We start from the raw sequence: 23,815 nt of genomic DNA on the forward strand, positions 1-23,815 counted from the left end.
GAGCCATCCTCACAATTGTTGCTATGCTTGAGCCCATTGTTGCAGCCACTGTGTCAATCCATCTCATTGAGGATCTTCCTTTTTTCCTCTGACCCTCTACTTTACCAAGCATGATGTCCTTCTCCAGGGACAAACCCCCCGATAACATGTCCAAAGTATGTAAGACACAGTCTCGCCATCCTTGCTTCTAAGGAGCATTCTGGTTATACTTCTTCCAAGACAGATTTGTTCATTATTTTGGCACTCCATGCTATATTCAATATTCTTCACTTACTTAGTGCTGCCATGACAGAAATACCGCAAGTGGATGGCTTTAACAAAGAGAAGTTTATTTTCTCACAGTCTAGTAGGTTACAAGTCCAAATTCAGGGGTTCAGCTCCAGGGGGAGGCTTTCTTTCTCTGTTGGCTCTGGAGGAAGATCTTTGTCCTCAATCTTCCCATGGTCAAGGAGCTTCTCAGGCACAGGAACCCCATGTCCAAAGGACATGCTCTGCTCCTGGTGCTGCTTTCTTGGTGGTATGAGATCCCCCACTCTCTGCTTGTTTCCCTTTCCTTTTATCTCTTGAGAAATAAAAGGTGGTGCAGGCCACACCCCAGGGAAACTCCCTTTACTTGGATCAGGGAAGAGACCTGGGTAAGCATGGTGTTACAATCCCACCCTAATCCTCTCAACATGAAATTACAATCACAAAATGGAGGACAACCACACAATACTGGGAAGTATGGCCTAACCAAATTGATACACACATTTTTGGGGGGACATAATTCAATCCATGACATTCCACCCTCTGCCCCCCTAATCATATCGTTGCAACATGCAAAACATATTCACCCCACCATATCATAGCAAAAGTCTTAACTCCAAGTTCAAAATCCCAAAATTCCTCCTCATCTGTGAAATCTAGAATACAAGTTATCTGCTTCCAATGGTACAATGGTGGAACAGGCACATGCTAGACATTTCCATTACAAATGGGAGAAACTGGAGGGAAAGAAGGCATAACAGGCACCAAGCAAGTCAGCAGAACACATTACATTAGCCCTCAAAACTTTGAAAATAATCCTCTGTTCTCTGAGACAATTTACACAATAACCCCGCCCTCCAGACTCCAGGTATTGGCCACAGTGTCTGGATTCTGAGTGGAGACTCCTTGGCTTTGGGCTACAGCTCCACCTTCCAGGCTCCCTGGAACCGCAACTCTGCTCCCTCAGCTTTAGGCACACCATTCTCCTTTTCCATCTGAGTGGCAACCCTGCCTTTGGAAACACCAGAGGCCATGACTCCACCCTTTGAAACCCCTGAGGTCATGGCCATACCTTTTGAGACTGAGGCAGCTCAGCTTCTTGTGTTCCTTGTCTCTTCAGCTTCTGCTTCCTGGTTTCTTGGCCTCTCAGCTCCTTGGGCCTCACGCCACATCTGCCCTGCTGGGGCAAGTGTTCCGCGGATAAGTGCCCGGAGGCACCCCACTCCGCCAGGAAGCCTCTTGCGCACAGGCACTCAGCTCTTTCGCTCCGAGGGTCAGCTCTAGTGCTGTCTCACGCTGGTCTCCTGGTCCTGCTTCTGCTGCTTCTCTGTCTCTGCAGATTCTCTGCTCTGCTTGTCCTCTGCTGCTATCGCAACTCTATCCATTCATAGTTTCAAAACTGCTTCCACATTATACGTATCTATTAGAGCAACAACCCACTCTCTCGGTACCAAATTCTGTCTTAGTTATTGAGTGCTGCCATGACAGAAATACCACAAGTGGATGGCTTTAACAAAGAGAAGTTTATTTTCTCACAGTCTAGTAGATTACAAGTCTAAATTCAGGACGTAGGCTCCAGCGGAAGGCCTTCTCTCTCTGTTGGCCCTGGAGGAAGGTCCTTGTCCTCAATCTTCCCACGGTTGAGGAGCTTCTCAGGCGCAGGGACCCCATGTCCAAAGGACACACTCTGTTCCTGATGCTGCTTTCTTGGTGATAAGAAGTCCCCCACTCTCTGCTTGCTTCCCTTTCCTTTTATCTCTTGAAAGATAAAAGGTGGTGCAGGCCACACCCCATGGAAACTCCCTTTACCTTGGATCTTCACCAAAGAAGACATTCAGACAGCTAACAGATACATGAAGAAATGCTCATGATCACTGGCCATTAGAGAAATGCAAATCAAAACTACAACGAGATACTATCTTACCCCAACAAGGCTAGCATTAATCCAAAAAACACAAAGCAATAAATGATGGAGATGTTGTGGAGAGACTGGAACACTTATATACTGTTGGTGGGGATGTGAAATGGCACAACCACTTTGGAAATTGATTTGGTGCTTCCTTAAAAAACTAGAAATAGAACTACCATACTATCTAGCAATCCCACTCCTTGGAATATATCCTAGAGAAATAAGAGCCTTTACGCAAACAGATATATGCACACCCATGTTCATTGCAGCACTGTTTACAATAGCAAAAAGATGGACGCAAAGCAACCAAGGTCTCCATCAATGGATGAATGGATAAATAAATTATGGTATATTCACACAATGGAATACTATGCATTGATAAAGAACAATGATGAATCCCTGAAACATTTCATAATCTGGAAGGCATTATGCTGAGTGAAATCAGTCAGTTGCAAAAGGACAAATATTGTATGAGACCACTATTACAAGAACTCAAAAAATAGTTTAAACAGAGAAGAAAATATTCTTTGATGGTTACAAGAGGGGGGAGGAAGGAGGGGAGGGAGACAGGGATTCACTAATTAGATAGTAGACAAGAACTAATTTAGGTGAAGGGAAGGACAATATACAATACATAAGAGGTCAGCACAAGTGGGCTAAACCAAAAGGAAAGAAGTTTCCGGAATAAACCGAATGCTTCAAAGGCCAGTGTAGCAGGGGCAGGGGCTTGGGGACTATGGTTTCAGGGGACATCTAGATCAATTGGCATTATAAAATCTATTAAGAAAACATTCTGCATCCCACTTTGGAGAGTGGTGTCTGGGGTCTTAAACGCTAGTGAGCAGCCCTCTAAGGTGTATCAGTTGGTCTCAACCCACCTGGAGCAAAGGAGAATGAAGAACACCAAAGACATATTGTAAAGATGAACCCAAGAGAAAGAAAGGGCCACATAAACCAGAGACTACACCAGCTTGAGACCAGAAGAACTAGATGGTGTCCGGCTACAACCAATGACTGCCCTGACAGGGAACACAACAGAGAACCCCTGAGGGAACCCCAGGAAAGCAGTGGGATGCAGACCCCAAATTCTCGTAAAAAGACCAGACTTAATGGTCTGAGACTAGAAGGGCCCCGGAGGTCATGGTCCCCAGACCTTCTGTTAGCCCAAAACAGGAACCATCCCCAAAGCCAACTCTTCAGACAGGGATTGGACTGGACTATGGGATAGAAAATGATACTGGTGAGGAGTGAGCTTCTTGGATCAAGTAGACTCATGAGACTATGTTGGCAGCTCCTGTCTGAAGGCAAGATGAGAAGGCAGAGGCGGACAGGAGCTGGTTGAAAGGACACAGGGAATACAGGGTGGAGAGAAGGAATGTGCTGTCTCAGGAGGAGAGCAGCTAGGAGTACATAGCGAGGTGAGTATAACTTTTTGCTTGAGAGACTGACTTGATTTGTAAACTTTCACTTAAAGCATAATAAATAAATAAATTTTTTTAAAATTCCATATCAGAGCTTCAGGTTCTTCTTGGGGAGCCTGGTCTAACTTTAGGTTTTTGGTGGCACAAATGGTTTGCACTTGACTCCTAACCTAGAGGTTGGTGGTTCAAACCTGACCAACAGCTCTGCAGAAAGGCCTGGCAATCTGCTTCTGAAAGTTCACAGCCAAGAAACCCCTATGGAGCAGTTGTATCTGTAACAATAGGGTCACTGTGAATAGAAATTGACTTGAAGGCAACAAATTTTTTTTTTTTGGATGGGGCTCTAACTTTAAAGACTGGTGAGATGAAACTACAGACAGAAGACTCAGCTCCCCAAATCAGTGCCACCTGCATCCCCACCCAGGCAAATCAGATCATTCTTATTTTCTGTAACTTTCCCAAGATCCCCTACTGACTTACCCTTTAGTCCTATCCCCAGTGGACACAACCACTTATTTGAGAAATATCGTGGCAGAGGTTTGCACAATGAAAACCTCACTTGGATTCCTTAGGTACAAAAGATGAGTTAAGTTAATCTGAATGAAGCATTGTAAGATTGAGGTTCTTATACTAAAGCTAAAGGCCTTAAGAAAAGCTTTGGGTTTACTTTTAAAAAGACAGATTTAACAATTTTATTTCAGTACATCAGCCCCTTTTCAGTAAAAAAAGTTGAGCACTAGACAAGTCCTAATTATATCATTTTCATTAACAAAGGAAATTTAAAACCCTTTCACAGCCTACAATGTGGGCACCTCATAACTAGGTGAGAAACTCCATGAATTCATAAAGGAAGCATTCAGAAAGTGAGAGGAGGCCAAAGAAGTGAGCAGAGCAGCAGCCAGCGAAGGGAGGGCAGAGGGTTCACAGGAGAGGCGCACATCCAAATCCGCGAATCAGACCTGGGTCTCTGTGAGCCAAATTAGGGGCGAAAACCAGCTCAGAGTTGGCATTGGGGAAATACTTGATTATCATTGGGGAGCCCTTAGCTTCATCCAAAATGTCAGGATTATACTGAGAAGGAACATAAATCCTGCACAAAACAGACCTTCACACTGGAGGTGTTAATCTGGGCCAAGTATGAAGGTTGTTGTTTTTTGTTTTCTGTGCAAGCACTAATTGTGGTGATCCTGAAGGGACATTAATTTGGGGGTAAAATACTATGTGCATTGGCAGCTGAGAGAGTGAGACAGGAGAATTTGGCATGGGAACCCCTTTATGTATGTTGCATTATAAGTGGACTCTGAATTACACCTGCAAGTCTGTGGTTCTTTATTGCTGAAATTCCATCTTGATAGCCCAATTATAGTTGAAGACTCACTCCTTTATCTAAGAAGGAGCCCTGGTGGTGCAGTAGTTAATGTGCTCAGTTGCTAATCGAAAGGTGTGTGGTTCAAACCCACCAGCTGCTCCATGGGAGAAAAATTTGGCAGTCTGCTTCTGTAAAGATTTATAGCCTTGGAAACCCTATGCGGGCAGTTCTACTCTGTCCTACAGGGTCGCTGAGTTGGAATCCACTCAACAGCAGTAGGTTTGGTTTATCTGGGTTTGGGCTCCAATCTGTCCTGAGCGATATCCAGACAAAAACAAACCCATTGCCATTGAGTCGATTCAAACTCATAGCGACCCTGTAGGACAGAGTAGAACTGCCCCATAGTGTTTCCAAGGAGCACCTGGTGGATTTGAACTGCCAACCTTTTTGTTAGCAGCTGTAGCTCTTAATCGCTGCGCCATAAGAGTTCCCTGATCTATATCTCTATATCAAGTCATAATTAAGTTAGTTTGGGCAACCTAATTCCTAATGCTCTGAGTATAATGCTTGACATTCATGGTGTTCTCAGTTTTCGTTCACCATCTTTGCTGTGGCCATAATAGGGAATAAAAGCAGCAGGGACAGGAGTAGGGGTGGGGACTGGTAGCATCAGTTACCTTGCTGTCTGATTTCAAACATACAAAACTGGGAAGGGTAAATATTCTCTTCATGGCAATGGTGGGGTAACCATAGAGGAGAATTCAGCTTGTCCAGCCACAAGCCACTGAGCAGTGACAGAGCAGAGAGCCACATTTCCTGCTGAGATTTATGTTGGGAAGTCATTGCTGCCAGGATCATGGGTTACACTGAGACATCATCTGAGCCTTCTCTCAGTTTATGAATAAGCCCAGCTTTGCAAAGTCTGAGACCCATAGCATCACTGCTCTATTTCCTTGGTTAGGAGCAACTAATCGTGGCTGTATGATCAAATAAATAAAAACGTTTTTCTTTTAGACAGTCAGGAAAGTTAGACAGGAAGCCAAGAAAAGTGTTCGATTCAAAATACATCTTTATTATATATATTTTTTTAAGATTTGGTGCAGGATGTTTTTTATTTTATTAGTATTCTTCCATCAAGAGGGCTTTGCAGGCCCTTTATACTGCAGTCCTGGGGTCCCAGCCTCAGCCCTTGCTAATTCAGAGGTGCCTTTAGTGCAGTCTTCTCCCAGTGGTAACAGCACAGGCATTTTGCTTCCAGTAGAAAGACATAAAACAAACAAACAAACAAAAACCCCGTTGCTCTTGAGTCGATTCTGACTCGTAGCATCCATGTAGGACAGAGTAGAACTGCCTCATTGGGTTTCCAAGGAGCGGCTGGTGGATTTGAACTGCTGACCTTTTGGTTAGCAGCCGAGCTCTTAACCACTGTGCCAGCAGGGCTCTGCAGGAAGACACAGGGGTTCACAAATGTGTGCAATGCATAGAGATAGAGCTGTGCCTAGGTATTCTAGTTAACTTTACTTTTCCCACCTTTAATGTGTTACACAACCTGGCTCCTGTTCTGCTTATGAATTTTAACAAGAGAACATTTCAAAGAAACATGCACCAGTGTGCTTTAAACGCCTTCTGATACAACTTGCACATGATTTTTTTTTTTTTTCTGAATGGGAAAAAAGAAATTTCAAGAGTCCAGACTTCACTCCTTCCTGGCCCAACTTTAAGGTTTGATGGTGAACAGCCTCCTTGGAAGAGATGCCAGGGAAGTTGTCAGCATTCTTAACTGCCTGGCTTCAGCTTGTGCTGTCCACCGGGAGAAACAGCTAGATTGCAAGTTTTAGCTGAGCTATGACATTTCCAAGGTGGCAGGGTGGCACAAACTGTTGAGCAAGTGCTCGATTACTAGCCAAAAGGTTGGTGGTTTGAACCCACCCAGAGGCACCTGGGAAGGCAGGCCTGGCAATCGTCTTCCGAAAGACCACAGCCTTAAAAACTCTATGGAGCAGTTCTACTCTGCACACATGGGATCAGCACAAGTCAGAATCGACAGCAAACGACAACAACATGGCCTTTCCAGGGTCTGCAACTTAAAACAAAAATACAAACAAAACACAAACAAACAAACACAAAACCTCTTCTGGGCAATCCGTCTTCTTTAGCACAGTGTGTGAAACAAAGAATGATAATGACAGTGTTTATTTTTCAATTGAGGGAGAAATAGTAAATGATGCCCTTAATAAGTCTATTATTTTTTACTATTACTCTTTATTATTATTGCTGAATTGGTTTTATAGCCTCGGGATTTCACAAAACGTCCTGTAAACTCAGCCTGCTGTGTTTAATATTGCCCTTGCTATCCAGCAGTTGACAGAACTGTGTGTGTGTGTGTGTGTGTGATTTTTGCTTGATATTGTTTGTGTAACATTACTAGTTTCATGAAGACTGATTTATAGTTGTTTCCCATTCTCATAAGAATGTCTAGGATACTTCGAATTTCAATGTCATGTTTAAAATTTGCTATAGACTTAGGATCTTGCTAAACACCAAGATGATTACATATAAGAATAGATAGAATGATGCATTGAAAAGATAATGGACTTTATAAAAGAGAGGGGGAAAAAAAGACCAGATCAAATCTAGCTTTACTATTTGTTCTGTGACTTCTGTGAGCTACAGTTTCCTTACCTGGCAAATGAGTACAATATTCCTATCCTCGAAGCACTGTCTTTTTTTTTTTTTTTGTCTAGATAATAAAATTAGAATAAATGGCAAACTGTCTAATGCATGGTAACACAATAAACAGTAGTAGCTGATTTCCTTTGCCTTTGCTGAAATTGCTTACACTCCAATTCCTCATAGAGGACACGTGCAAACAGAAGATACATAGCAATGCCATGATAGGAGATGCTGCATGAAGTGAACAGTTTGTACATAACATAATCATCTCAAATATATTTTAGAACAAGGAAGTTCAAATAAGGCTTAGCTGCTCCAGCCCTGCTTAATTCTCAACCCTGATCCTCATTTTACCCTTTGTACCCTGATTACCCTTTGTACAGCAATTAATCAAACAAGGTCTGAATCTACTCCTCATGCCAGCATGGTCAGGAACATTAATACAGGAGGTGGGAGGTGTGGCTAGGATGTGAGATTTAAGTTCAGACTAGAGAGGTAGACTGCCTGCTGCGAGAAGAAAGCTCTGGGCCTAAACACAACTAGAAAGACTATGTCTTCAGCCTAAACTTAGTTTACAGATTAATTAACCCCCGTTGGCTCAGGTAGCCCGTTTCCCCTCTGGGCCCTGACACTCATTAAAGATAGAAAAAAATTATAAATGCATAAGAAGTCATAAATACTTATTAAACTCTAAACCTTTTCATAGGAATTTTAAAAAGGGGGGGAGCTTTGAAATACTCACAATAAAAGGTATTGCAAAAAGTACTGATGAAAATCTAGAGTTATTTATTACATTCCAGTTTTATGTGGCTGAAAATGTATTATGCAGTTGACTGTACATGACTTGGAGGGCCTCTGAAAATCCCTGAATCACAACATTTTAGAATAAAAGGCAGTCCAGTCTTAAGTACTTCATTTTATAGATGAAGAAATTGAGGGCCAGCTAAGTTAACTGACCTGAAGGTTAGTTCATAACCTAGTAAAGAGCAAGCATCTGTTGTGCCATTCTCTACTGGTGGAACATTCTAAGCTCCAAAATATTTTTCTGTGAAATGGGACTAGAATAGTAAGTACCATATGGTCTCTTAGCAGGCTTAACAGGTATAATGCATGCAAAATGTTTATCAAAATGCCTGGCATATATTAAGTACTGTGGAGCCCTGATGGCACAGTGCTTAAGAGCCTAGGCTGCTAACCAAAAGGTTGGCGGCTCGAGTCCACCAGCCGCTCCTTGGAAACTCTATGGGGCAGTTCCACTCTGTCCTAAAGGGTCTACCTGTTTCCTGTAAGTCATTTTCCAATTGGTAAGCTATTTCAAAATCCAAATGAATGGTCTTAGGGCAAAGGGGTGGTATTTTGTACAATCAAGACACATTGCATTCAAACCATTTTTAATTCAGAAATGCCTTGCTGTCCACTCTCCTCAGAAAAGAAATAAGGAGACCCTCTGTCATTCCCCTTCTCCAGTTCTCTCATGCACATGAAGACAAGCCAGGTTCTCTTGGATGGAGACAAGCATGGATCTCAGTTGGGTGGCAACCAGAGAGGTCAGGTCAATGGTGTATGACCTTACAGCTAACAGCTAAGGGATGCTTAAATGGAGCACTGGATGTCAGAATGCTGAAGTCAGAGTACAACCAGGACATTCAAATGCTTCACAACCCTCAGCGAATCCACTTTCAAACTGGGGAGGGGGTCGCGGATCACATGTCAGAATAGCAGGCTGTATTATCTGATCCAGCCTTGCATTTGGGAAGCAGTGGATATTATTAGAACAACTGGCTAATCATAGAATTTGAACTATTTTTTTTCTGATTAGAACTAGGAAAAAAAAAGACTTGATTGTGTTCACTCTCACATACATCCACATGCCCTATTTATTTTTTTCCTAAGTCAGAGGTAGACTTGTCCCCAGTGAGTGGCACACTTTGTGCACAGCACTACACAAGCGACCAGCAGGAGCTGCTTTATGGAGTATGCTCCCTTAGTTCTCCTAGTTGCTTTGTAGAAGGATCAAGGATCCAAATCCTTCCCATTATGATCACTGCTCATTTTACTATTAATATATTTCATGGTCTATGGCATGGTCCACAATATCTTCAAAAATGTTTACTTACATATTTCTATTCCTTCAAATAAAAATTACATATTTAGCTTTCTGTATAAATAATCCCAAAACTGCACACACCACATCCAACCTTCCTGTAGTGAATTGTATATATTATCTGACAATGTAATTAGATCCGTTAGATAAACTAAGTCCCAAAGAAGGCACATTTGTTTTTCATTTAATTTCCCAATTGTAAGAGCACACAATGGCTCATAAAGTTGTATGCTCGTTATTATCAATGATCTCATTCAGAATGAGAAAACTACTTGAAGCATTCATTTTTATGCCAGCGCTTTCCTTCCCCCTGCCCCAGCGCAGTGATTATGCAGTGACTATTTGAACTGTTTGAAACCCATAAATTATATATTTTTGAGAAAAAATAAAGAGGGAAAAGGCTAGACATTATTGAATCAAAAAGTTTTATTCTTTATAAAGGGAGGCTTTTGTTAAGGGGAGATGTATTACATTGTGAAAACAATCAAATTAGGCCTCTACTCTCTAGGAAATGTGGTCCCTAGAACCTTTCTTTTCCTGTCGAATACAAGACTGACTTGGTCCTCAGCCTCAGGGCCAAGTTCTACAGGTTGAACTCCAAGTTATCTCATATGATTAGTGATATCCGCAATAAGAATGATGCACGGAATTAGTCTGTGGTTCTTCTACATAAATAGATTCAATGTTAAAAGCTATAAATTATAAAGGAGAGAATGGTCTTTTATGCAACAAGGGAATCACCTTCCCCGGTGAGTTTTTAGTAACAATTAATTTATCATGGGTTGACACTTCTGCTATTATTTCCTCTAAGCAATAACAAAAGAACTGTTTATCCACAATAGCCAGAATTTGCTTTTTTTAAAGAAGAAGAAAAAGTTGGGGCGTTGATATGGGTGTCAACAGAGAGGTGGTCCCTGGGATATACTCTGTTCCTCCACTGAATCACTTGAAGAGTCAAAAATGAATATAAGGGCTTCAAACACCAAGCTGACTCTTCTGATGAAACTGTACTTGAAGATGGAAGAGAAACTGAAGGGCCATGGGTAGTACCCAAATAAGCTTTAGGAAGCTGCTTTACATTTCCAACTCAGGTCCTGGGAAGTAAAAGAACATCTTTTACCCTGATGGAAAGGTGATTTTGAGGGCTATTTTGCTAAGTGGGATAGTTTTTCACATACACAACTTGATTCAATATTTGAGCAACTATTAGAATGTGTTTTAAACTACGTTAAACAGAAAGTGTTTTAATATCTAAAATTGTAATAGAGGCAAAGAATAGGAAATATTTCAACAAGATTAAAATTAAAATATTCTTAGGTAAATTTTTAGGTCTTCTAGTTTTTTTTTTTTTTGTAGTAACATAATGCTTAGCTTCTCATGGCTGAGTTACTTGAATACATCATATTTAACTCATGTAAAATGCAGACTACTTATGGGACTACTGATGTATTATCACCTTCAGAGAGTATATTAAAAAATGCCTAGATTTTCTAGATTTCTAAAAACGAGTAGTTTCAAACCAAGCCCAAATACCTACAGAGTAAATCTGGCTCATTACCACCCACACATGATATTACTACTCTACAAAAATGAACCAATCAACAAACTAACAAATTAAAACAATTCCACCAGTCACTACTTCTCGCCGTATTGCTAAATCCAATGGCTAATTATTGGTCTTTGCCTTATTTGAAATACCAGCATCTTTTCATATAGCTGAACACTTCCTTCTCAGAAACATACTTTCTTCACATGGCTTTTAGGACATCACAGTTCCCAGATTCTCCTTCTATTAGGCCACCACTTCTCAGTCTTTTTTCTCAGTCCCCTTAGAGGCTTTATTCTCTTCTCTCTGACCTTTTTTAACAGCGGAGTACCTTAAGGATAAGACTGAAACCTGTTCTCATCTCCTCATTAGTCCCCTGGACGATATAATTTCAACTTAGAGTTCTAAATTCCATTTGCATTGTAATGACTCCCTAATCCTATCGCTAGTCCGGACACTTCCTCTGAACTTCAGACTCATAATGTTCAATTACCTACTTGATGATTCTCCCTTGGTTCTCTGATGGACATTTTGAACACAGAATGTCAGAAGCTGAACTCCTAATATTCCGCATAGTTTTTGTTTTTTGTTTTTCTTTCCACAGTCTCAATTAATAGCAACTCCATCTTTCCAGTTCTTCAGACCAAATTCCTTGGTGTCATCCTCAGTTCCTCTCTTTTTCTCACCCCCACTCAGTCTCAATCTGTGAAAATTCCATCAGTTCTACATTCAGAATATATCCAGAATCGAATGACTTCTTACTTCCGCCACTACCAGGGCCAGATTAAGGCATGTAAGGGTCCTAAACACTGATACCGGTAGAGTCTTTATATGGTTGTTTTGGACAATTTTGTCCAACTGTGTCATTGTTTCTTGAAAGAGTATTTGCTGAGCTTCTCATTCAGTAATTCTGGAAACCTCACTACCCTGGTATTTTGGCTTTCATATATCTGTGGCATGTAGCAAGGATGAATTAGCTCTATTTAAGAGGGAAGGGTTGATATAAAACATAGGCCATATAATGCTAAACTATGATATTAGCAGTGATAATGATAGTATATACCTTGTCAAAATGCCTGGGTTGGTAGAATTCTCAGGACATTTTTGGATTCTGATTGGATTTGTCAGGTATGAAAAAAAGGAAGGTTTCACACCTTTCTCCAAGGATAAGAAATAGGAGGAGGCATAGGATTGGGTTTGAACAGGATAAGTGGAAGGTTTCATGGCATAGGCAGATGGAGATGCCCAGATGATTGCTGAAAACATGTGTGTAAAGAGAAAAACAATGCATTATAATTTTACCACTCCTAAGAAATATACTCTGAGATCTGAGACTTCCATGAATCTATAAACTTGTACGTATCTCAGTAACTAGGAGTAATTATGAGTTACTAGGCAAGCAATGATGAGTAGAAAACAAATGAAAAGCTGCTAAGATAGCTCTACCTGGCAGTATTCTGGGCTCATTCACTGACGGTGTGTCTAGCTCCATGCCTCGCTGTACTTATTATTCATGTTGATCCTATAGCAAAGTTACCTGATGGAAACATCATGGACATTTTCGTCAATCTTGAATAGCTGAACCACGAGTTTCAGCAGTGATGCCAATCAGGCAATAGGATGCCAAAGGGCTCCCTACGGATTTCTTCCTGTGAAAAGTTCATTCTGGCTCCCTATCTCCTCAGTGTCCCTGAGGATCTTTGCATAGTCTTTTCATGACCCTTTTTCCTCCCTATAAACTCCCTAATGCCTACTCTTTTCTAAATTATTAGAAAATAACAAACAAATAGATATAAAATATAACTTAAATATGCTGTGAGGTAAACAAACAACCTTTAACTTCATCTGTGTATGAAGAAACCAACTATCTTTGATTCTACCTGGTTTTGTGCCACATTGTTGGCTTATTTCCTAATGAACAGGGCCCCATGTTATCAGTATTGTTTTTTACAACTTAGAAAACTCAGGGGCATAAATTTAGTTAAGATTTTATTATGGAGATGAACATTGTTAGTAAGGTATCTTGGAAGATGAGTTTATAATAGCTAAAATAAAAATGAACCTCTTTCTCTCTATTTTATTGTGCTTTAGGTGAAAGTTTACAGTGCAAATTAGTTTCTCATTCAAAAATTTATACACAAATTCTTCTGTGACATTGATTGCAATCCCCGCATCGTGTCAGCACTCTCCCCCTTTCTCTTTATAGCCCGGGTTCCCAGTGTCCATTCTTCCAGTGTTCCTGTCCCTTCCTCCCTTCTCGTGTTTGCTTTTGGGCAGATGTTGCCCATTTGGTCTCATATACTTGATTGAACTAAGAAGCACATTCCTCATGTGTGTTATTGTCTGTTTTATAGGCCTGTCTAATCTTTGGCTGAAAGGTGGACTTCAGGAGTGGCTTTATGAACCTCTCTCTTTTTGAAAAAAATTTGTTCCTCTTCCTTCTAAAGACATTTGTGTAGGATGCCAACTAGCAATTTCCTGGGCAGGACACTGTTTCCTTTCCAGAAGTTCTACAAGTACCACTGTCCTAGCCTTGGATGCTAGGAGCTGTTCATAAATTAGGACCACTCCGTTCTAATTCCTACTAATCCGACTACTGCAGTCATTCCAAAAGTTGTGTGTGTACATGTTTCTGAGATTATATGTTGTTGGTCATGCATTATTATGTACAACCTTAGAGAGACTCAGTTTCAAGCCAGAGTTCTGTATTTAACTCTTCAAGAACCATGTGCTATACTCTGGACTTGGCCGTGAGTGTCTACTTGAATGTTTCTTAACTTTTATAAAACAATGTTTGATTTCTGGTCAAGATGGCTCAGTGATATCACACTTGGACATATATCGCTGTGCCAGTGACAGAGTACATGATTAAGCTTAAAAACAGAAAATCAAATAGTATAGTCAGTCTTAAAGTAACAAGACACAAATGATCAAAAATCATAACACGAAGAGCAAAACTGTTCAGTTTTTAAGTGATAAATCAACAAGTGTTCCCTGTGGCTGAGATGTGGAATTTCCAGTACTTACCAGATGATGGTGGGGTTGTAGACCAGAGACAGCTGTGTCCAATCTGGCTCTGAAGAGGAATGGTTGGGGAGTACCTGGGGTCCTGGGGAATAAATAGAAGCAACTTCAAAATCTCTAAATAGGGATAGAAAACAACACACACACACACACACACACACACACAGAGAGAATGTATTAGATTCTATTGCTGCTGTAACAAATGACCACAAACTTAGCAGCTTAAAACAATGCCCATTTATTAGCTTATGGTTCTGAATAACAGAAGTCTGAGTGGGCTCAGCTGGATTCTCTACTTAGGGCCTCATAAAATCCAAAATAAAGGTGTCTATAAGGTGGACTAGGATCTTATCTGGAGGGTCTAGGGGATAATATGCTTTCAGCCTCATTCAGGTTATTGGAAAAATTAAGTACCATGTGGTTGTAGGACTGAGGACCTCTTTTCTTTGCTGCTGTCAGTCAGGTATAATTCTCAGAATCTAGAGTTACCTGGCTCATGACCTCTATTTTCAAAGCTACGAATGGTACACTTGAACCTTCTCATGCTTCAAATGTCTCTGAATTCTCCTTCTGCCTTCCTTTTTTACCACCAGTCTGAGAAACTGCTCTGCTTTTAAGGGCTCATGTGATTACACTAGACCCACCTAGATAATCTCCTTTTTTAACGTCCATTGTATCATATAACAAAATACTCATGGGGGCGCGATCACATAACATTGAGAGGCTCTGGGGAATATGGTCTGGAATCTTGAGGGGCTGTGTTAGTTACCTTAAAAACAACAAAACAAAACAAAAACAGGTGCTGTAGAGTGGATTTCAGTTCATGGCAACCCCACGTGTACAGAGTAGAAGTGCACACCCATAGGGTTTTCAAGGTTGTAATCTTTCAGAAGCAGATTGCCAGGCCTTTCTTCCGAGGTGCCTCTGGGTGGGTTCAAACCACCAAGGTTTTGGTTAGTAGTCAAGCACTTAACCATCTGTGCCACCCAGGGACTTCTATTCGTTTCCTAGGGTTGCCTTAATAAATACCACAAAGAATTAGAGCAACGGAAATATACCCCCTCACAGTTCTAGAGGTCCAAAGTCCAAAATCAAGGTAGAAGTATGGTCACATTTCCTCTGGAGGCTCCAGGGGAAAATCAGTTCCTTGCCTTTTCCAGCTTCTGATAGCTGCTGGCGTTCCTTGACTTGTGACCGCATCTCTCTGCTCTGTCTTCATATTGCCTTCTCTTCTGTGTGGCTGCCCAAACTTGGTTGCCATTGAATCGATTCTCACTCACGGACACGCCTGTGTATTACACAATAGTACTGATCTACAGGGTTTTCTTGGCTGTAATCTTAACAGCAGATCTCCAGGCCTTTCTTCTACGGTGCCACTAGTTGGGCTCAAAGCATGAACCTCATGTTAGCAGTCAAGCACAAACCATTTGAGCCACTGAGGTACCTGGGGATGTGAATGGGGCAGGAGTAGGAGCCCTGCACGATCATGGCAGTCGTGTAACTGGACAGGGCACATGAACACAGAGAAGAAGAGGTACCCCACATATTCATGCATTGGTGTAACTGAACAGAGGGTGTTATCACTGATAATAGAAAGGGCCATACACCATCAGTGTAGAAGTAAGTGGACAGAGGGTATGAACAGGACAAAGTGGAGAAGCACCACAATGTCTGGGCAATGGAGTGAGGAAAAGAAAAGAACAAGAAGGCACAGTCCTACACCATCAGTGCAGTGGTTTGGTGTGTCTGGGCATGGAATGTGAACAGGGCAAAAAGGAGATATCTAGAACTATCAGTGCAAGGTGGTAACTGGACAGGGAAGAGGAACCAGGAGAAGAAGATCCCAGCAGCATCAGTAAAGTGGTGTAACTGGGAAGAAGCTGTGAAAGAGGCAAAGGGGAGGAACTCTATGCTGTCAGCACAGTGCTGTGACTGTACAGTGTATATTATCCTTATTGTTGTTAGGCGTCCTTGAATCACTTCTGACTATGTACAGCAGAACGAAACACTGCTCAGTCCTGCACCATCCTCACAATCATTGCTATGTTTGAGCCCATTTTTGCAGCCACTGTGTCAATCCATCTCATTGAGGGTGTTCCACTTTTTCACTGACCCTCTACCGTACCAAGCATGATGTCCTTCTCCAGGGACTGATCCCTCCTGGTAACATGTCCAAAGTATGTGAGGCAAAGTCTCATCATCCTCGCTTCTAAGGAGCATTCTGGCTGTACTTCTTTCAAGACAGATTTGTTCATTCTTTTGGAAGTTCATGATATATTCAATATTCTTCCCCAGCACCACAATTCAAAAGTGTCAATTCTTGGTCAGTGTTCAAAATATGACTGGGGAAGAGCTGCCTCCTCACAGTAGAGTCAACCTTAATGAAGTGGATGGAGTCAAGCTTTTGGAACCTTCATTTGCTGATGTGTCATGACTGAAAATGAGAAGAAACATCTGCAAACATCTATTAATAATCGGAATGTGGAATGTACCGAGTATGAATGTAGGAAAATTGGAAGTTGTCAAAAATGAAATAGAGCACATAAACATTGATATCCTAGGCATTAGTGAGCTGAACTGGACTGGTATTGGCCATTTTGAATTGGACAATCATATGGTCTACTATACTGGGAACGACAACTTGAAGAGGAATGGTGTTGCATTCACCGTCAAAAAGAACATTTCAAGATCTATACTGAAGTACTACTCTGTCAGTGACAGGATAATATCCATACGCTTACAAGGAAGACCAGTTAATACAACTATTATTCAAAGTGATGCACCAACCACTAAGGCCAAAGATGAAGAAACTGAAGGTTTTTACCAACGTCTGCAGAGTCTGAAATTGATGGAACATACAATCCAGATGCATTGATAATTACTGGAGATAGGAATGCGAAAGTTGGAAACAAGAAGAATCAGTAGTTGGAAAATATGGCCTTGGTGATAGGAACGATGCTGGAGATCCCATGACAGAATTTTGCAAGACCAACGACTTCTTCATTGCAAATATCTTTTTTCACCAACATAGCCACAGCTATACATGTGGAACTTGCCAGATGGAATACACGGGAATCAAAATGACTATATCTGTGGGAAGAGACAATGGAAAAGCTCAATATAATCAGGTGCCGGGACTCCAGGTCCAAAGGACCCACTCTGCTCTCACCACTGTTTTCTTGGTGGTATGAGGGCCCCCTGTCTCTCTGCTCCCTTCTCTCTTTTATATCTCAAGAGATTGCCTCAAGACACAATCCAATCTTGTAGGTTCAGTCCTGCCTCACTAACACAACTGCCGCCAATCCTCCCTCATTAACATCATAGAAGCTGGTTTTACAACATATGGGAAATTCACACAATACCAGGAATCATGGCCCAGCCCAACTGATACACACATTTTGGGGGGGACATAATTCAATCCACAACATTGACTTTCCACCATTTTCTATATTGAATGAACGCTGCATACTGCACAAAGAGCTTGAAAAGGATTTCTTCCTCATTTAACAAGTGTCCACTGTTCAGAAAATTCATCACCAAATTTACCTTTACGTTTTGGCATTTTGGGGTTCAAATACACGCACACACACACGTACGAAATAGATAACAGCAACCACGCAAGAATTGAAAAGATGGAACTTGAAAATCCTACGACCACATCAGTATGTCTGTCAATCATAAGTCCGCCCAAGTCAGTAAACAGGAGTTGAACGGTTGATAGGATTGTGAACTTTCGGAGTAACAGTAAATTAAACCCCATATCTGATGCAAAGAGAAAAAAAAAGTTAAATTCTCATTTGCCTCACGGGGAGTAGTGTTTGTAAGACGCAGTTTTCTCTAACAAACCGGTATCTGATTTTATATAAGGTTTTGGTTAGCCTGGGGACTCAGGGGTTGGCCGATGTTCAGAAGGAGGAGCGTTTACGGACTCCATTCACCTGTTTTCCCGCAGTCACTGTAGAGTAAGGATGGTAAGGACTGGCTAACCTTCAGAAGCACAGCAACCAGAGTGAGGTGCATGCTGATTGGCTGCTGTCTGGAAGCGTGAGGCTGTCACTGATTGGCTAACTTTCAGGACTGGGACGGGGGAATGTCCGGGGCTGCCACTGATTTGCTAACTTTCAGAGGCACAGTATTGGAGAGAGGCTGTCATGGACCAGCTGATTGTACTGATTGGAAGTTCTGTAATGGTGGCTTTTTCCTTTCTTGAATTTTTTTTCTTTAATTCTTAGCATCAGAGGGGTTCCAAGGTGAGGGGCAACCAGGGAACATGGGCAGAGAATTGGAATGCTCTAAATTATGGGTAGGGGTGGGGGCAGGTGATTCTGGTTCTGGGCTGACTGTACCACTGGAAGCAGCTGCCGCCTCCACAGTAGCAGGTCAGGTTAAAGTCTGGAGAGGAGGGCACACTGGGGAAGACCCAGCGGAAGGGCACTGTAAGGTGGCAAGGAGCTGGAGTGGACAAAAATGCCAGCTCCTGGGCAGAGCCAGCTCTCAAGAACCGTGGGGCAGCAGGAGTGTAGCTAAATGAAGCTCACAGACAGGCCCCAAATTGTGCTCGATTCTCAGTTTCACCTCCTTCTTTCCATCTACTTCTCGTACTGTGGCTACAAGGTCCTTCTTTTTATCCCCTGAGAGGCATTATGGAGTAGTGATAAGATAAAATGAATTCAGAGGCAGAATGTCTGCCTTAGGTCATGAGGAGTGGAACAGGGTGGGCTCTAGAGGAATTCAGACCAGAGATCTAATCCCAGCTCCGTCACTTGTGAGCCCTGTGAACTCAGGCATATTCCCAAGCTCTCTGAGCCTTACACTCTGTATCTGTGAAGTGAGTTTAATAAGCCCCATTTCCTAGGTCAGTTGGAATGTGTGTAATGTTCCTAAAGCACCTGGCATAGCTACTGGCATGCACTGGGTTTTAAATGATTGGCAGTTATCACTATGATTATTTTGACCAGAGATTCTAACACCTTCACCTCTGGGATTTATTTATTCAGGAGATGTAAGAGAATATCCGGTGTTCTAGATTACCGGAAAAAAAAAAAAAAAAAAAAAAAACCCAATGCCGTGGAGTCGATTCCGACTCATAGCGACTCTATAGGACAGAGTAGAACTGTCCCATAGAGTTTCCAAGGAGCGCCTGGAGGATTTGAACTGCCGACCCTTTGGTTAGCAGCCGTAGCACTTAACCTCTAGCCGCCAGGGTTTCCCGATATGGCACACTAAATCAAGGCCCCAGCCTGCCGTGTCTTAGAGATTCACACTTCACTGCTCTCAGATGGACTCCCCCATCCCCATCTCCTCACTCCTGTTTACTGTTTCTTTTGAACTTGAAGGATACTCTCCATCATCTTTACATGATTGCTGCTCCTAGACTCTGAAATTCCATGGGCAGGTGCTTAGTCCTGTTTATCCTAGCACCCCCAGTACTAACACAGAGCTTTCCAAAGAGCAGATGCTCAATTAATGTTTAAGGAATAAACGGGCCAGTGAGCATGAGCTCTAATATACCAAGATTTATTCCTCATACATTCTTAGGTAAACTAAGTAAATCAATGCATGTGCCATTTGACTTTACAGAACAACAGACTAAAAGGGATAAGAGAAGCAAAGAATTGACCATCTTTTAGTATTTTTCTCTATTTCTTGAAAATAGCTGGGAAACTATTTTACTGCTGAGTCCTTTCACCTTTCCAAGGCAATGCCTATCCCAATGCCATGTTATCTTTTTTCCAAATTATAATATAAGATGTTTGGTTTCCGAATTGGTTTTGCACACAAGCAAAATACTTATTCTTAAACTTCATAAACAGCAATAAATGTATGACCACTATCATTCATAAACTTTGATTTTAAAGCTAAGTAACCATTATATAAAACAACATTTGAAAACTAAAACAAACAAAACAACAACAAAAAAGGAAGATAAATTCCAAGTTAACCATATAAGACAGGAACACAAAAATGATATACACTGTGTTCCCTCAAGGCCTGCCCTGGCTCTCCACTACTTACAAGGTTGACTTCTTTCTTCAAAGACAAAGCCAAGAATCTTTCTCAGACTTGACTAGGCGTGGGAGAAGCTGCTGGGCTTGTCACTTGAACTTGCACTGGCCAAGGCAGTAGCGCCAGCCCTGCCTTCAATTCTGGCTTGGGTTCTCTCTGCCTCATCTTCTAAAGGCTCCTGATACAGAGATGGGAAGCAACTGGGGTTAGACTCATGGATCTTGGTCAAAAAGTCCAGGAGCTTCATCTTGCTGGTTTTCAGCACGGACTCTTGGCCCCCAGAGGAATTCATAGCATGGAGGATGACTGTTGGGCACCTGCCAGTACTGCGCATAGTTTTCCTGCACCAAATCTTTAGTGATGAACTTCCTGGGCTCCCCAAAGATGAAGTGCTTCCTCCCAGAATATAGATCCATCATATTCAGCACTTCCCAGATCTCCTCCTTAGTGGCACAGTTGCCCTTCATGAAGATCGTGCCCAGCATAATTATCAAGAGGCTTTGTTTTTTTTTTATTAGGCATGCATTCATCACCACTCATCCTCGCATCAAAGGTGAGACCCAGTTTATTCGTGAGAGCATAGCAGTGGCTGGTGGGGTCTACTTCCTTCAGATCAACGCTAAAGACCAGCTCTATGCCCTCAGAGGTTCTCTTGGGGATCTCAAGGAAGTCATCCTTGTATTCTTAGATAATAAAATCCAGCATCTCCTCCTTTGTGATCAGCTCTTTCACTTGATACTTGTACAGCAGGAACTGTACCACCAAAGGTACCGTCGCATCTGGAGGACCTATCGGCGGTTCTTCCATGTCTCGTGGTGAATGTGAGGTGATTGGACTTTCCCCTTTGTCTGGGCTTCTGGAGCCCTCATCTGCTTTGCTTGATGAGCTGGTTGTGATAGCAGTGGAGAAACAGCAGCCACTCCACGGATCCTGGTGAGTACTGGGTGTCTCAGCAGCAGGAACCTCTTCCACGTTGCCAGACATTAGACTATGGGAGGAGGGGGAACTGATGACCTTCAAAGCTTTGATGATCTGTGCAGCCTCCAGGCCTTCGGATTCACTGTAGGCCTCAAGGTGTTGTTCACGTGTACAGCGTGGACCCTCCTGACCCTGAGACATGATCGCTGTTGTTGATGGCAGTAGGCAGGAGTATGGGTACAACCTAGGGAGAACAGGAGAATGTGAGTGGCCTCAGCTGGTCCACTCAACCACAGCGGCTCTGATGAAAGCTGCCTCCACTTGTCTTCTCCTAAGGGCAGTGCTTTAGGGACACAGAGGTCTCCTATTCTGTCCTATAAAAAGCTGAAGGAGGAAGTGAGAAGGCTCTTCAAGTTGCACTCAGCCAGCCCAGCTCAAGGCTTCCCAGAGCTGCCAACAGGGGCAGGTAAGATCAGGCTCTGCAGGGTCCCCTCTGTTTTGAGGTGGGTGGTCTTCTCTGTCCTTGTTCAGAATCCCCACTGTGACTCCTGGGAGGATCTGGGACTTCTCCCTCTCCTGAGCAAAGGCCTATCACCTCAGAAAGAGGCCCTAACCTCCCTGGGATACAGAGAAAGAAAGAAGTAAGGGAACACCTCACACTGACAACTGTCCCCAGAGACTCCCAGAGAGGAAAGCCAGAGGGGTGACAAACACTGCTGGGGAAGAAGTGAATGGACCACTCATCATACCATACCTGCCTGGCATTCTCAGGGCTAAGGGCAGGTGGCAGGACTCTGTGGGGGCCCTGTTGTTCTGAGGTGGGTGATCCCCTAAATCCTCACTCAGAGTCCTCACTTTGACCCCTAACAGAGACTGGGTCTCCTTCCTCTGCTGACTTAAGGTAGTATCCCTTGCAAGGCCCTCACTTCCCTCAGACTCCCACAGTCAAAGTCAGGAAGCACCTCAGTCTGACAGCGGAGGTGAGGCTCTATGGGACCCTTACTGTTCTGGAGCCATGGTTCCCTCAATCCCCACTCAGCATCTTACCTTGACTCCAGGAAGCATCTGAGATTCCTCCTTCTGCTGACTTGAGGCCACACCACTCAGACCAAGACCCTCACCACCATCAGACTCCTGAGGCAAAAGTCAGAGGAATCTACTCCCAATCACCTCACCCCTTCCTCCCAAGGCTGACAACAGAGTTCTGAGGGGCCCCTCCCTTCATGGGTGGGGGATCTCCTCAGCCCTCACTCAGCATCTTACTTTGGCTCCTGGTGGCAGGGCCTGGGACGCCTCTCTCTGCTCACCTGAGGCAGCACTTCTCAGACCAGGACTCACCTCCCTGCAATGTTCCATGCAAAAGTCAGGGGGCGAGTCAGTCTGAATAGGTATTCTAGCGGCTCCCAGGGCTGATGGCAGGGGTTAGGCTTTTATCTGGGGGACTCGCTTTATTCAGGGTTGAGTGGCCCCTCAGTACACTCAGTGTCTTACCTTGAAACCTTGAATGGCCTGCAACTACTCCCAATGCTGAACTGAGGTCTCCTTCATCATCCCAAGGCACTTCAGATTTCTGAGGTGAGTCAGCGAATGCTACTCCCAGTCACACCCTCCTCCCAGGACTGACAAAAGAGATCTGGGTTGTCCCTTCCTTTATGGGGTGTGTGATCCCCTCAGTCCTCACTCAACATCTTACCTTGACACCTGGCGGGAACTGGAACTCATCCTTCTGCTGACCTGAGACTTCTTCTTTCCAACCAAGGCCCTCACTACCTTCAGATTCCCGGGGATGAAGTAAGTGGGGCCTCAGTCAGACAGTTATTCCAGGGTCTCCCAGGGCTGTCAGAAGAGACGGGGCTCTACTCTATGACGGCCGAACTTTTCCGGGATGGGTGATTTCCACGTTCCTCATTCAGGTTCTCACCTAACTAGCCCTGGGACTCTCCCTTCTGCTGACCTGAGGCTGAACCACTCCATACAGGCCTTTATCTCCGAAACCCTAAAGGCAGAAGTTAGCGGACACCACTGCTGCTCCCTGGAGGGGGGACGGAAAGAAGGGTGACTCTTTTCTTTCCAGGGTGTAGCTGTGTGTGGCTCCCTACATTGTGGGGTGGGTAGACCCTTCAAACCCTATTGAAGCTCTATATCTGGACTCCAGGCAGTGTTTGGGACTCCTCACTCTCCAGGTCTGGCCACACCCCTCAGACCAAGGAACTCACTGCCCTTAGACTCCTGAGGCAGAAGTTGGGGAAAGCCACTTCTGACCACCCCTGTCTGGAGCCTCCCAGGGCTAAGAACAGGGGCAGAGTTCTATGGGGCCCTCTCTCTTCTGGGATGAGTCAACTTCTCAGTCCTCACTTAGGGACCACACCTTGGCTCCAGTCTTTCTGATTAAATGCTTACTGGATGATGCCACTTCCCACCCACTCTCTGTGCATTTGTCCCATTGCAACTCTCAGGGAGATTGAATGGTGTGCCAGGTTAGGTGCTAGGTAGGGAAGCCTTGGCACAATGCATGGTGCCAGGACAACTGCTGGATGGTCAGAGAAAGAAAAAAGAAAAACATGCTTTCCCATGAGCTCTCTTCTCCAGCCAGGTGGGAACCTTCTGTCCAAAAGGTTTCCTTTGTACAGGTAAGAGCCTTGTGTGGACACGTCATCAG

The 23,815-nt window shown here is 43.3% G+C and overlaps 1 pseudogene; it reads right to left on the reverse strand.

The window, feature by feature from the left end:
- Positions 1–20,299: 20,299 nt before the first annotated feature.
- LOC100659011 (melanoma-associated antigen B16-like) lies at positions 20,300–21,357 on the reverse strand (annotated as a pseudogene).
- Between the last annotated feature and the right edge of the window lie 2,458 nt (positions 21,358–23,815).

The sequence above is a fragment of the Loxodonta africana genome, chromosome X (genome assembly GCF_030014295.1).
Source record: "Loxodonta africana isolate mLoxAfr1 chromosome X, mLoxAfr1.hap2, whole genome shotgun sequence".
NCBI lineage: Eukaryota > Metazoa > Chordata > Mammalia > Proboscidea > Elephantidae > Loxodonta > Loxodonta africana.